The sequence below is a fragment of the Rana temporaria genome, chromosome 1 (assembly GCF_905171775.1).
Source record: "Rana temporaria chromosome 1, aRanTem1.1, whole genome shotgun sequence".
In the NCBI taxonomy this organism is placed as follows: domain Eukaryota; kingdom Metazoa; phylum Chordata; class Amphibia; order Anura; family Ranidae; genus Rana; species Rana temporaria.
This window is the reverse complement of record NC_053489.1, coordinates 27420339-27433741: the sequence shown is the minus strand read 5'-3', so window position 1 is coordinate 27433741 and position 13403 is coordinate 27420339. Positions and strand designations below refer to the sequence as shown.

At 49.9% G+C, this 13403-nt stretch overlaps 1 protein-coding gene across 30 annotated transcripts in view; it reads left to right on the top strand.

The window, feature by feature from the left end:
• The window catches only part of CELF4 (CUGBP Elav-like family member 4), a 1399301-nt gene that overhangs the window by 1280172 nt on the left and 105726 nt on the right, over positions 1 to 13403 (top strand). The gene's annotated exons all lie outside the window — the stretch shown is intronic.

The following is a 13403-nucleotide window of genomic DNA, read 5'->3' as shown; positions in this document are numbered from 1 at the left end:
ATTGAGTACGTCTCATAATAGCAGCTTTAACTATACGCCGGAAAAAGCCGAACGCAAACAACGTAAAAAAATGCGCCGGGCGGACGTACATTCGTGGATCGCCGTAACTAGCTAATTTGCATACTCAACGCTGATTTCGACGGGAACGCCACCTAGCGCCCGCCGAAAAATTGCAGCTTAGATCCGACGGCGTACTAAGACGTACGCCTGTCGGATCTAGCCGAGATGCCGTCGTATCTTGTTTTGTGGATACCAAAACAAAGATACGACGCGCAAAATTTAAAATTACGCGGCGTATCAAGAGATACGCCGGCGTAATTTCTTTGAGGATCTGCCCCATAGACTACCATATTTTTGACCCACCAGAAGTAAAGGGAGGGTCAGGATGACAGCCCTGGTGCCTGTACAGTGATATCTTCTAAATTACTATCCTGATAGACTTTAGCATAAGTGCCAACTGCCCTAGATTTGCCGGGACAGTCCCTCATCTTGGCCTTCTGTCCCACCAATGTCCCAGGATCACACGATCAACCTTATTTCACAGGCAGGGCAGCATCAGACATTTTACACAGCTTCAGGCCTGGCCCCCCTGGTCTGCTGGGCCCCTGGAAAACGCTCGGGCCCCTTACATTGGTACTGCCCCTGTTCACAGTAGCTCAAAAAAGGCATTCATTGTAGGGATTGGGTGTCAGTCCCCACTTATTTAGAGGCAGATTCTGAGCAGAACCAACCAGGAAAGTGGGAGCAGTGAGAAGTCCACACATTGTGATGGAAGTACTAAAATGAATATTTTGTGTTATGATTAGAACCACTGAAATGTTGTTTTCCTTTCCTTTTCTTTTTATATTCTTATATTGTTTTTATTTGTTTTTATTTCTTTATCTATATAAGATATAATACATATGCATGTGTGAAAATATATACTACAAGTGTTTATTCTCCTTAAAAGAGGTTATGTCAGGGGTCTCAATCCGTATCATCATATGTAGAGGTAGTGCATTGCCAAAACCAATATTATACACTATAATACCATGAGAGAATGACCAGTAGGTTAGAGCCCACCTTTTTTAAATAAGATGCCGTCTTCATAAACCAAGGTACATACTCATTAGGTAGGCCATCACCATAGACAGTGATTGTTACGCTTACCCCTAACCAGGGCTTCTTTTCTCGAACAATAGGCGCTGGAATTCAACCACGAGACCCCTAAACCCCTCCACCTACACACACCCCCCAAATCACATCAAATAGTGGATGTGGTCAGACACAGGTAGGGGTAAGCCAGAGGGCTTGACTATTGACTCCCAGCACAATCCCTCCCCCCCCCCCCCCCCCCCCCCACACAAAATAATTATGCCTTCCTAGCACAAATCCTCTACCCCACAAATTTTGTCTCCAAGCATATATCACCCCCCCCCCCCCGCGCTCCAATCCCCCATCCTAGCACAAATACCCCCCCCCCCCCATTTCCCATCCTTGCACCAATGCCCACCAATCATTCCTACTAGCACAAATCCTCCTCCCAAAGGAAATTTTACAAATCATCTTCGCCCATCCCCCCCCCTCAACACAAATCCTGCTCCTAGCACACCTCCCCAAAATGTCCCCTCGTTCTTACCTCCTGTAGCCTCACAAATTTCTCCTCCCAACACAAATCTCCTCCCCCCTCCCCAATCTCCTTGTGGTGCCCCTGCACCTCACATGATACCACAGTGCCCAGGGCAGCCACCCCTTGACCCGGGCCCTTTTTTGTTATTCAGCTCTCGGCCCTGACAATTAGATAGATGGAGCCCAATAATGCCTCGTACACATGATCGTTTTTTTCCGTTGGAATGAACTCCGGGTTTTTCCGACGGAATTGCGCTCAAGCTGTCTTGCATACACACGGTCACACCAAATTTCGACCGTCAAAAACGCGGTGACGTACATAACACTACGACGAGCCTAGAAAAATGAAGTTCAATGCTTCCGAGCATGCGTCAAATTGTTTCCGAGCATGCATGTTTTTTTTTTCTCCGTCGGAGTTCCATACAAACGGAATTTCCGATGGAAAACATGTTGGGCCAGATTCACAAAGAGTTACGCCGGCGTATCAGTAGATACACCGACTTAACTGGCAATCTAAGCCCGATGCATGTTTAAGTGTATGCTCAAACTGAGATACACTGAAAACCTACCTAAGATACGACGGCCTGCGCCGTCCACTGCGCCTGCAATATTTCCGCTGGCCACTAGGTGGCGCTTCCATTGCAATATGCAAATTAGTAGATACGCAGATTCACGAACGTACGCTTGCCCGTCGCAGTAAAGATACGCCGTTTCCGTAAGAGGTATGCCGGCGTAAAGATAAAGCTGCCCCCTAGGTGGCGTATCCTATGTTAAGAATAGCTGTCGTTCCCGCGTCAAAATTTTTTAATTTTACGTTTTTTTTTTGTGTAAGTCGTCCGTGAATGGGGCTGGACGCCATTTACGTCCACGTCAAAACCAATGACGTCCTTTGCGACGTCATTTAGAGCAATGCACGCCGGGATATTTTAGGGACGGCGCATTCGCAGTTCGTTCGGCGCGGGGACGCGCTTCATTTAAATGAAACACGCCCCCTACCCGCCGAATTTGAATTCCGCCGGGTGATTTAGGCTACGCCGCCGCAACTTCACAGGCAAGTGCTTTGTGAATAAAGCACTTGCCTGAAAAACTTGCGGCGGCGTAACGTAAATCAAATACGTCACGCCCGCCCAAAAATTCGCCCATCTACGTGAATCTGCCCCGTTCTCTTTCTAAGTCTGATGGAAAAAGTCAGATGGGGCGCACACACGGTCGGAATATCCGATGAAAAAATTCCGTCTGACTTTTTCCATCGGAAATTCCGATCGGCATAGGTCCTTGAAAAAAGTTTGAGTTTCCCCAAACAGGCGTGTCATACGGTGGTTCCATAAAGACAAACCAAGGCCATTAGATGTGAAGGTGACCATCACGACATGACAGTTTATATGGAGATGGCGTATCCTCCCGTTGAGACGACTCGCGGAAGAGCTTTTGGCTTTTTTGCACGCCATTATAATGGCGGCATTAAATCTCGGACCTCTCAACCACTTCCACGTTTTGATCAGCATATCCTTTTGGTTATTGTTGTGTGTGAATGCCTAATTAATTACAACAGTAAACGCCGGGCTGTTTTAATCACGCCATCAGCTCTCCTAATCAATCTTAATAATACGGAGCGCGCGCTATGGCACCCATGAATTTTAATCTACATAAATTTCGTAAAAAGGCTCGTCACAAGCTTGTTGCATGAAATTATATGATGGCGGATTTCGATTAAGTTCCTTTTTGAGGAAGACTTTAAATTGGATTGAAGAAGCTAAGCTGTGTCTCACTTTGCCGTTTTTATTGCCGGCACGTTGACCTTGCCAAAGCTCTGAGCTCTGAAAGTCACATATAACAATGCAGAGATGGCGCCGGCCCCCCGTGTACACATTTATTTGACCTATAAACAGAGACGTTGTATAAAAAAGAAATTCCATGTAAATGCGTCCGTACATGTTCGTTCCTAGAAACATCTCTCGTCCTGGGCGGAAAAATCTAGAGCTTGTTAAAGTGAATGTCACAAAGGAATATATTACGTCTGGCAGAATCGGGGGCTAGGTTGACCTACATCTCGTCCTTGAAGCCGGCCTGAGTCGGTCAGGGACTCCTCTGCGCTCTCTTGTTTTGTTTTTTTATTTCTCCTCTTGCTCGATCGATGCTCTTTAGCACCGGTGTTCTGCGTTCCTTGGAGAAATTAAGGAAATTTGTATTATTCAGTGTATGGAAATTAGAACCTCTACTCCGCTGGCTATTAAGTCTAATGCTTGGCATTTGTCCTGTTAAGTGCAAGTTGGGTTCTCTTTGGTCAACACAGCCGGCTTGAGGTTAAAGCCCAGCAGAACTTTCGGATGAAATCAGTTCAATACATTCCAGGCACATCGAAAACCAAAGGTCTGCCAAGCAGTGGCGGCTGGTGCTCAAATTTTTTTGGGGGGGTGCAAACAAACTGAAAAAAAAAAAACCCATCAAACGCAGCTACCGTGCCATCAAACGCAGCTACCGTGCCATCAAACGCAGCTATTGTGCCATCAAACGCAGCTATTGTGCCATCAAACGCAGCTATTGTGCCATCAAACGCAGCTATTGTGCCATCAAACGCAGCTATTGTGCCATCAAACGCAGCTACCGTGCCATCAAACGCAGCTATTGTGCCATCAAACGCAGCTATTGTGCCATCAAAGGCAGCTACTGTAACCATCAATTGTTGCCAGTGTTGCCCCATCAATTGCTGCCAGTGTGTGCCCATCAATTGCCGCTAGTGTGCCCATCAAATGCTGCCAGTGTGCCCATAAATTGCTGCCAGTGTACTGCCAGTTTGCCCCATCAAATGCCGCCAGTGTGCTGCCAGTTTGCCCCATCAATTGCTGCCAGTTTGCCCCATCAAATGCCACCAGTGTGCTGCCAGTTTGCCCCATCAATTGCCGCCAGTGTGCTGCCAGTTTGCCCCATCAATTGCTGCCAGTTTGCTGCCAATTTGCCCCATCAATTGCCGCCAGTGTGCTGCCAGTTTGCCCCATTAAATGCCACCAGTGTGCTGCCAGTGTGCCCCATCAATTGCCGCCAGTGTGCCCATCAATTGCCACCAGTGTGCCCATCAATTGCCGCCAGTGTGCTGCCAGCTTGCCCCATCAATTGCCGCCAGTGTGCTGCCAGTTTGCCCCATCAAATGCCACCAGTGTGCTGCCAGAGTGCCCCATTAATTGCCACCAGTGTGCTGCCAGTGTGCCCATCAATTGCCACCAGTGTGCCCATCAATTGCCGCCAGTGTGCTGCCAAATTGCCCCATCAATTGCCTCCAGTGTGCTGGCAGTTTGCCCCATTAAATGCCACCAGTGTGCTGCCAGTGTGCCCCATCAATTGCTGCCAGTGTGCTGCCAGTTTGCCCCATCAATTGCCGCCAGTGTGCCCATCAATTGCCACCAGTGTGCCAATCAATTGCCGCCAGTGTGCTGCCAGTTTGCCCCATCAATTGCTGCCAGTGTGCTGCCAGTTTGCCCCATCAATTGCCGCCAGTGTGCTGCCAGTTTGCCCCATCAAATGCCACCAGTGTGCTGCCAGTGTGCCCCATCAATTGCCGCCAGTGTGCCCATCAATTGCCACCAGTGTGCCAATCAATTGCCGCCAGTGTGCTGCCAGTTTGCCCCATCAATTGCCACCAGTTTGCTGCCAGTTTTCCCCATCAAATGCCCCCAGTGTGCCCCCGCCCAGCTTTTACCTGGCTCGGGTCAACACTGTCCTCCGAGTCCTCGATGTCTACTCCCTTCTCCCGTCCTCTTCCGTCTTCTGCTATGACACACTGACGCTGTGATTGGATGCCTTATAGGCGTCCAATCACAGTGCCTGTCGCTTCAGCCAATCAGGTGACAAATAACCAGACCAGTGTGCCCATCAATTGCTGTCAGTTTGCCCCATCAAATACTGCCAGTGTGCCCATCAATTGTCGCTAGTGTGCTGCCAGTGTGCTGCCAGATTTGCCCCATCAAAGGGCGCCAGTGTGCTTCCAGATTTGACCCATCAAATGCCGCCAGTGTGCTGCCATATTTGCCCCATCAAATGGCGCCAGTGTGGTGCCAGATTTGCCCCATCAATTGCCACCAGTGTGCTGCCAGATTTGCCCCATCAAATGCCGCCAGTGTGCTGCCATATTTACCCCATCAAATGCCGCCAGTGTGCTGCCATATTTGCCCCATCAAATGGCGCCAGTGTGCTGCCAGATTTGCCCCATCAATTGCCACCAGTGTGCTGCCAGATTTGCCCCATCAAATGGCGCCAGTGTGCTTCCAGATTTGCCCCATCAAATGGCGCCAGTGTGCTGCCAGATTTGCCCCATCAATTGCCACCAGTGTGCTGCCAGATTTGCCCCATCAAATGGCGCCAGTGTGCTGCCAGATTTGCCCCATCAATTGCCACCAGTGTGCTGCCAGATTTGCCCCATCAAATGGCGCCAGTGTGCTTCCAGATTTGCCCCATCAAATGGCGCCAGTGTGCTGCCAGATTTGCCCCATCAAATGCCGCCAGTGTGCTGCCATATTTGCCCCATCAAATGGCGCCAGTGTGCTGCCAGATTTGCCCCATCAAATGGCGCCAGTGTGCTTCCAGATTTGCCCCATCAAATGGCGCCAGTGTGCTGCCAGATTTGCCCCATCAAATGGCGCCAGTGTGCTGCCAGATTTGCCCCATCAAATGCCGCCAGTGTGCTGCCATATTTACCCCATCAAATGCCGCCAGTGTGCTGCCATATTTGCCCCATCAAATGGCGCCAGTGTGCTGCCAGATTTGCCCCATCAATTGCCACCAGTGTGCTGCCAGATTTGCCCCATCAAATGGCGCCAGTGTGCTTCCAGATTTGCCCCATCAAATGGCGCCAGTGTGCTGCCAGATTTGCCCCATCAATTGCCACCAGTGTGCTGCCAGATTTGCCCCATCAAATGGCGCCAGTGTGCTGCCAGATTTGCCCCATCAATTGCCACCAGTGTGCTGCCAGATTTGCCCCATCAAATGGCGCCAGTGTGCTTCCAGATTTGCCCCATCAAATGGCGCCAGTGTGCTGCCAGATTTGCCCCATCAAATGCCGCCAGTGTGCTGCCATATTTGCCCCATCAAATGCTGCCAGTGTGCTGCCAGATTTGCCCCATCAAATGGCGCCAGTGTGCTTCCAGATTTGCCCCATCAAATGCCGACAGTGTTCCCCCGCCCTCTGTGTCCTCGATGTCTTCTCCCTTCTCCCATCCTCTTCCGTCTTCTGCTATGACACAGTGACGCTGTGATTGGACGCCTGATAGGCAATCACAGCGCCTGTCGCTTCAGGTGACAGGTAACCAGACCCGGTGCACCTGATTGGCGGGTCTGTGTTAAGGAAGCAATGTATTCACTTCCTTAACACAGCACTGCGTAAGCAGCAAACGCACAGCAGCGCGCCCCCTGCTTACCATTTTGGAAGCCTATTAAAGCCCACAGGCTCTAATCAGGCACTTTAAAAACACACCCGCCGCTGTAATTCAAATGGCCAGCGCCCGACAAGGGGCCGGGCACATGAATAGGGGGCGGCGAGCCCCAGACCCCGTGCACGAAATCACGTACACCTAATATGGTGACCTAATATGACCAAATGGCCATCCAGGGTCACCATCTACTCCCTATTTGCCGGCTCAGAGGCGACTCAGTCAAAGATCAGCTCCTGCCGTAGACTTTAACCTTATAAAGTAAACAGCAGAGGGCGCTAACTACCTGCAGTATATAGGAAAAGACTTACATTGCCGGGAGGGCTTCTATGGACATTCTCCAGTGTGTCCAATCACAGTGGAAGCTGGTCACTGGCGGCGCGTGCGCGCAAGCCCCAGACCCCGTGCACGAAATCACGTACACCTAATATGGTGAGCTAATATGACCAAATGGCCATCCAGGGTCACCATCTAACTAAGGTCAGTGTATAGGCAAAGACTTACATTGCCAGGAGGGCATCCATGGATGGTCTCCAGTGTGTCTAACCACAGTGGAAGCAGGTCGCCGGTGGCGCGTGCGCGCGAGCCCCAGACCCCGTGCACAAAATCACGTACACCTAATATGGTGAGCTAAAATGACCAAGTGGCCATCCAGGGTTACCATCTAACCAACTGCAGCATATAGGAAAATACTTACATTGCCGGGAGGACTTCCATGGGCGTTCTCCAGTGTGTCCAATCACAGTGGGAGCGGGTCGCCCCCAGACCCCGTGCACGTAATCACGTACACCTAATATGGTGACCTAATATGACCAAGTGGCCATCCAGGGTCACCATCATACTAACTTCAGTATATAGGAAAATACTTACATTGCCAGGAGGGCGTCCATGGATGTTCTTCAGTGTGTCCAACCACAGTGGAAGTAGGTCGCCGGCGGCACGTGCGCGCAACCCCCAGACCCCGTGCACAAAATCACCTACACCTAATATGGTGAGCTAAAATGACCAAATGGCCATCCAGGGTTACCATCTAACCAACTGCAGTATATAGGAAAATACTTACATTGCTGGGAGGACTTCCATGGGCGTTCTCCAGTGTGTCCAATCACAGTGGGAGCGGGTCGCCCCAGACCCCGTGCACGAAATCACGTACACCCAATATGGTGACCTAATATGACCAAGTGGCCATCCAGGGTTACCATCTACTCCCTATTTGCCAGCTTAGAGGTGTTTCTCCCGTAATTGCGCCACCTGCGCCCCCCCGCTTCAGCTCCCCCGCTGTTGATCAGCTGACCCCTGCACTGTCACTGTACAAATTACACTGGCAGGCAAGGGGTTAACATCTGGGGGCAATCAAAGTGTCCCTAGGGAGGGCTTTATAACCGTGGGGGTGTGTGCTTTAACTAAAGGAAAACAGAGATCCGTGTTTCTGCTTAGCAGGAACACAGGGGCCTGGATTCACGTAACACTTACGCGGCGTATCTCGAGATACGCCGCATAAGTGTCAATGTGCGCCGTCGTATCTATGCGCCGTGCCCACAAAACTAGATACGCCTGAAAATAGGCTTCCTACGACCGACGTAACTTGCCTACGCCGTCGTATCGTGGGCGCATACTTACGCAGGGCGCATTTGCCGCTCCCATAGATTTTCAATGCACATATGCAAATGAGGGAGATACGCCGATTCACAAACGTAGTTGCGCCCGGCGCATCATATACGCGGTTTGCGTAAGACTTACGTCCGGCGTAAAGTTATTCCCCATCTATGAGGCGCAACTCATGCAAAGGTATGGACCAGGGAACACAGCCGTCGTATTTTACGTGAATAGGGCTGGGCGTAGGTTACGCTCACGTCGTAGGCAGTGATTCGACGTATCTTAGGGAGTAGTTTCGACGTGATTCTGCGCATGCGCACTGGGTTGCGTCCACGGGACGGCGCATGCGCCGTACGTTATTCGTATCTTTATGACGCTCGGTACATCATTTACATGGGGGTCACGCCTCATTAGCATGGCTCACGCCCACTTCCACCTACGCTGGCTTACGCCGAGGAAACCCAGCGTAGATTTGGGGGCGAGTGCTTTGTGAATACTGGGCCAGATTCAAGAAGCAATTGCGCCTGTGTAACCATAGGTTACACAGCGCAATTGCTTACTTGCTCCGGCGTAGCGAATGCTCCTGATTCAGGAACATCGCTACGCCGACTGCAGCCTAAAATCTGCGTGGCATAAGGCTCTTATGCCACGCAGATTTTAGGCTGCATTCTTGCGTTGGCCGCTAGGGGGCGCTCCCATTGTGATCTGTGTATAGTACGCAAATTGCATACTAACACCGATTCACAACGTTGCGCGAGCCCTGCGTACGCAAATTACGTAGTTTGCGTACGTCGGGTTTCGCGTAAGGTTACACATCCTAATAGCAGGCGCAGCCAATGCTATAGGATACCCACGTCCCCAGCGTCACGATATTTAAAATCTACGTCGTTTGCGTAAGTGAATCGTGAATGGCGCTGGACGCCATTCACGTTCACTTTGAAGCAAATGACGTCCTTGCGACGTCATTTGCCGCAATGCACGTCGGGAAAGTTTCCCGACGGAGCACGCGCTCTACGCTCGGCGCGGGAGCGCGCCTAATTTAAATGATTCCCGCCCCCGGCGGGATCATTTACATTGCGCGGGCGCGCCCTCGCAATTTACGGAGCTACTGCTCCGTGAATCGAGGGCAGCGCAAAATATTTGCGGGGGCGCAGGGCAAAATCGTTGCCCTGTGCCTCCGCAAATAAAGCGCAAATGTACCTGAATCTGGGCCACTGTGCTCGCCGGAGAAGCCTAAAAAAGATAAGCTACGCATAAATATGCGCCAATGTATGTGAATCCGGGCCAAGATCTTTCTCTTCCCCTCTGGTAGAACGTCAGTCTGCCTTGTTTACATAGGCAGACCACCGTCCTGCCTCTCCTCAGAATGATCGTCGGGTCCCCGGGGGAACATCGCATACGCCGTACCTGGTGGGAGCGGGTTCGGCGGCGGCGCTCGCCCCAGACCCCGCGCAACAAAATCACGTACAGGTACGCGACTTCGCGCAGGGCGGCCGTCCTGCCGCAGTATATCTGCCCATAAGTGGTTAAACAAGAACTACAAAAAAATAAAATAAAAAATCAACCTTGGAACACGGCGACATTTATTTCTCTACTTCGCGTTAAATAATATTTCAGCTCCTCTCGGCGCGGATGACACGTGTAGTCGCTGATCCAATAACTTTTCAATTACTTGACGTCTGCTTATCGTTCTGCATTGAAGACCCGACCGCGGCGCGCTCTATATATAGATATTCAATTTCACCAATTTCCATATATCATTCCAGCCATAAGTGTTTATTTGTTATTAAACCAAGCCTGTATATTAAATCACCATCGTTCCCCCCCCGCCCCCCGCGCCTAATGGCATCAGGGGAACGCGTGAAGAATTGCGTCAATATGTTACAATTGCCTCTGCCCTTTTTTTCCTGGGTAAATATTATGGTGATTCTTTCATGGCCGTGCCATGTAAAAAAATAAAAATTAATTGGCGCCGGTGGGGACGTTTTTCGTCTTGGTCGGCCATAACGTGGGATCCAGTTATGAATTATTACCTACGGATGCATAAAATTACATAGAAATATGAATAAGGGGCCAGATTCTCGTAGGAGCGCGTCATTTTGGGCGGGCGTAACGTATCAGGTTTACGTTACGCCGCCGCAAATTTTTTCAGGCAAGTGCTTTATTCACAAAGGCCCGGATTCAAGAAGCAATTGCGCCTGTGTAACCATAGTTACACAGCGCAATTGCTTACTTGCCCCGGCGTTACGAATGCTCCTGATTCAGGAACCTCGTTACGCCGACTGCAGCCTGAGATATGCGCGGCATAAGGCTCTTATGCCCGCATATCTTAGGCTGCATTCTTGCGATGGCCGCTAGGTGGAGTTCCGTTGTGCTCAGCTTATAGTATGCAAATTGCATACTAACGCCGATTCACAACGTTACGCGAGCCCTGCGTACGCAGTTTACGTCGTTTCCGTACGGCGGTTTTCGCGTAAGGCTGCCCCTGCTATTAGCAGGGGCAGCCAATGTTACGTATACCCGTCGTTCCCGCGTCGCGAAATTTCAAATTTACGTAGTTTGTGTAAGTGATTCGTGAATGGCGCTGGACGCCATTCACGTTCACTTTGAAGCAAATGACGTCCTTGCGACGTCATTTGCCGCAATGCACGTCGGGAAAGTTTCTCGACGGAGCATGCGCTCTACGATCGGCGCGGGAACGCGCCTAATTTAAATGATTCCCGCCCCCTACGGGATCATTTAAATTGCGCGCGCTTACGCCGGGCATTTTGCCGTCACGCCCACGCAATTTACGGAGCTACTGCTCCGTGAATCAAGGGCAGCGCAGTAAATTTGCGGGGGCGCAGGGCAAAAACGTTGCCCTGCGCCTCCATAAAAAATGCGTAAATCTACCTGAATCCGGGCCAAAGCACTTGCCTGTAAAGTTGCGGCGGCGTAGCGTAAATCACCCGGCGTAATTCAAATTCGGCAGGTGTATCATTTAAATGAAGCGCGTCCCTGCGCCGAACGAACTACGCATGCGCCGTCCGTAAAATATCCCGGTGCGCATTGCTCCAAATGACGTCGCAAAGACGTCATTGGTTTCGACGTGAACGTAAATGACGTCCAGCCCCATTCACGGACGACTTACGCAAACTACGTAACTTTTTAAAATTTCGACGCGGGAACGACGGCCGTACTTAACATTGTTGCGCCGCACTTAGGCCACCATATAGCAGGGGCAACATTACGCCGGGGAAAAGCCTAACGTAAACGTTGTAACTGCGTCGGCCACGCGTACGTTCGGGAATTCGCGTATCTAGCTAATTTGCATACTCGACGCGAAAATTCGACGGAAGCGCCACCTAGAGGGGAAAAAAAAAATAAATTGCAGTTACGATCCGACGGCGTAAGAGACTTACGCCTGTCGGATCTAATGGATATCTATGCGTAACTGATTCTAAGAATCAGGCGCATAGATACGACGGGTCGGATTAGGACTTACGACGGCGCACATGGCGCTGCGCCGTCGTAAGTCCTTTGAGAATCTGGGCCTATGTATTTGTATAAGGAGGCTTTACTATGATTGAGGTTGAGGGCTTCTTATTTATTTATTACAGGTATTTATAGAGCACCTGTTCCGCCCCATTTTCATGTATTTTCCTATATTGTCCTTCATTAGGTTATCATTTTTTTTTCTGCAGTATGCTGCCATCTAGTGGTGGTTTCTGGCCACTACAACGTGTTTACTAATGTGATGTTGGTTTCTTCCTCTGTCTTCCCCTCCTGTTTATTGCTAGTTCAGTCCAAACTAGACCCCTCCCCTTTTCTTCCATGTTCACTCCGTTTAGTGTTTTTTTTAACGTTTTTCAGAGACGGGGGCTCATGAAAGTCAACGGGGTTGATTTACTAAAGGCAAATAGCAGAGCTCCCAACTGTCATTGATTTCGAGGGACTGTCCCTAATTTGTTGCAATGTCCCTCTGTCCCTCTTTCCTCCTTAACCACTTAAGGACCGGACCAATATGCTGCTAAATGACCCAAGGGGTTTTTACAATTCGGCACTGCGTCGCTTTAACAGACAATTGCGCGGTCGTGCGACGTGGCTCCCAAACAAAATCAACGTCATTTTTTCCCCACAAATAGAGCTTTCTTTTGGTGGTATTTGATCACCCCTGCGTTTTTTTAATTTTTTTGCGCTATAAACAAAAATAGAGCGACACTTTTGAAAAAAAATTCAATATTTTTTACTTTTTGCTCTAATAAATATCCCCCAAAAAACATATAAAATCCATTTTTTTCCTCAGTTTTGGCCGATACGTATTCTTCTACAAAATCGCAATAAGCGTTTATCGATTGGTTTGCGCAAAATATATCGGGGCAGATCCACAGAGCAAGTACGCCGGCGTATCTACTGATACGCCGGCGTACTTTCAAATTACCCGCGTCGTATCTTTAGTTTGAATCCTCAAACCAAGATACGACGGCATCTGGGTTCGATCCGACAGGCGTACGCCTTCGGATCTTAGATGCAATACTTCGGCGCCCGCTGGAGTTTGCGTCGTTTTCGGCGTCGGGTATGCAAATTAGCGATTTATGACGATCCACGAACGTACGCGCGGCCGTCGCATATTCTAACGTCGTCTGTAGTCGGCTTTTTCCGGCGTATAGTTAAAGCTGCTGTTTTGCGGCGTATAGATAGACTTGCCATGTTAAGTATGTCTGTCGTTCCCGCGTCAAAATGTAAATTTTTTTTTTGCGTAAGTTGGCCGTGAATCGGGATGGACGTAACTCACGTCTA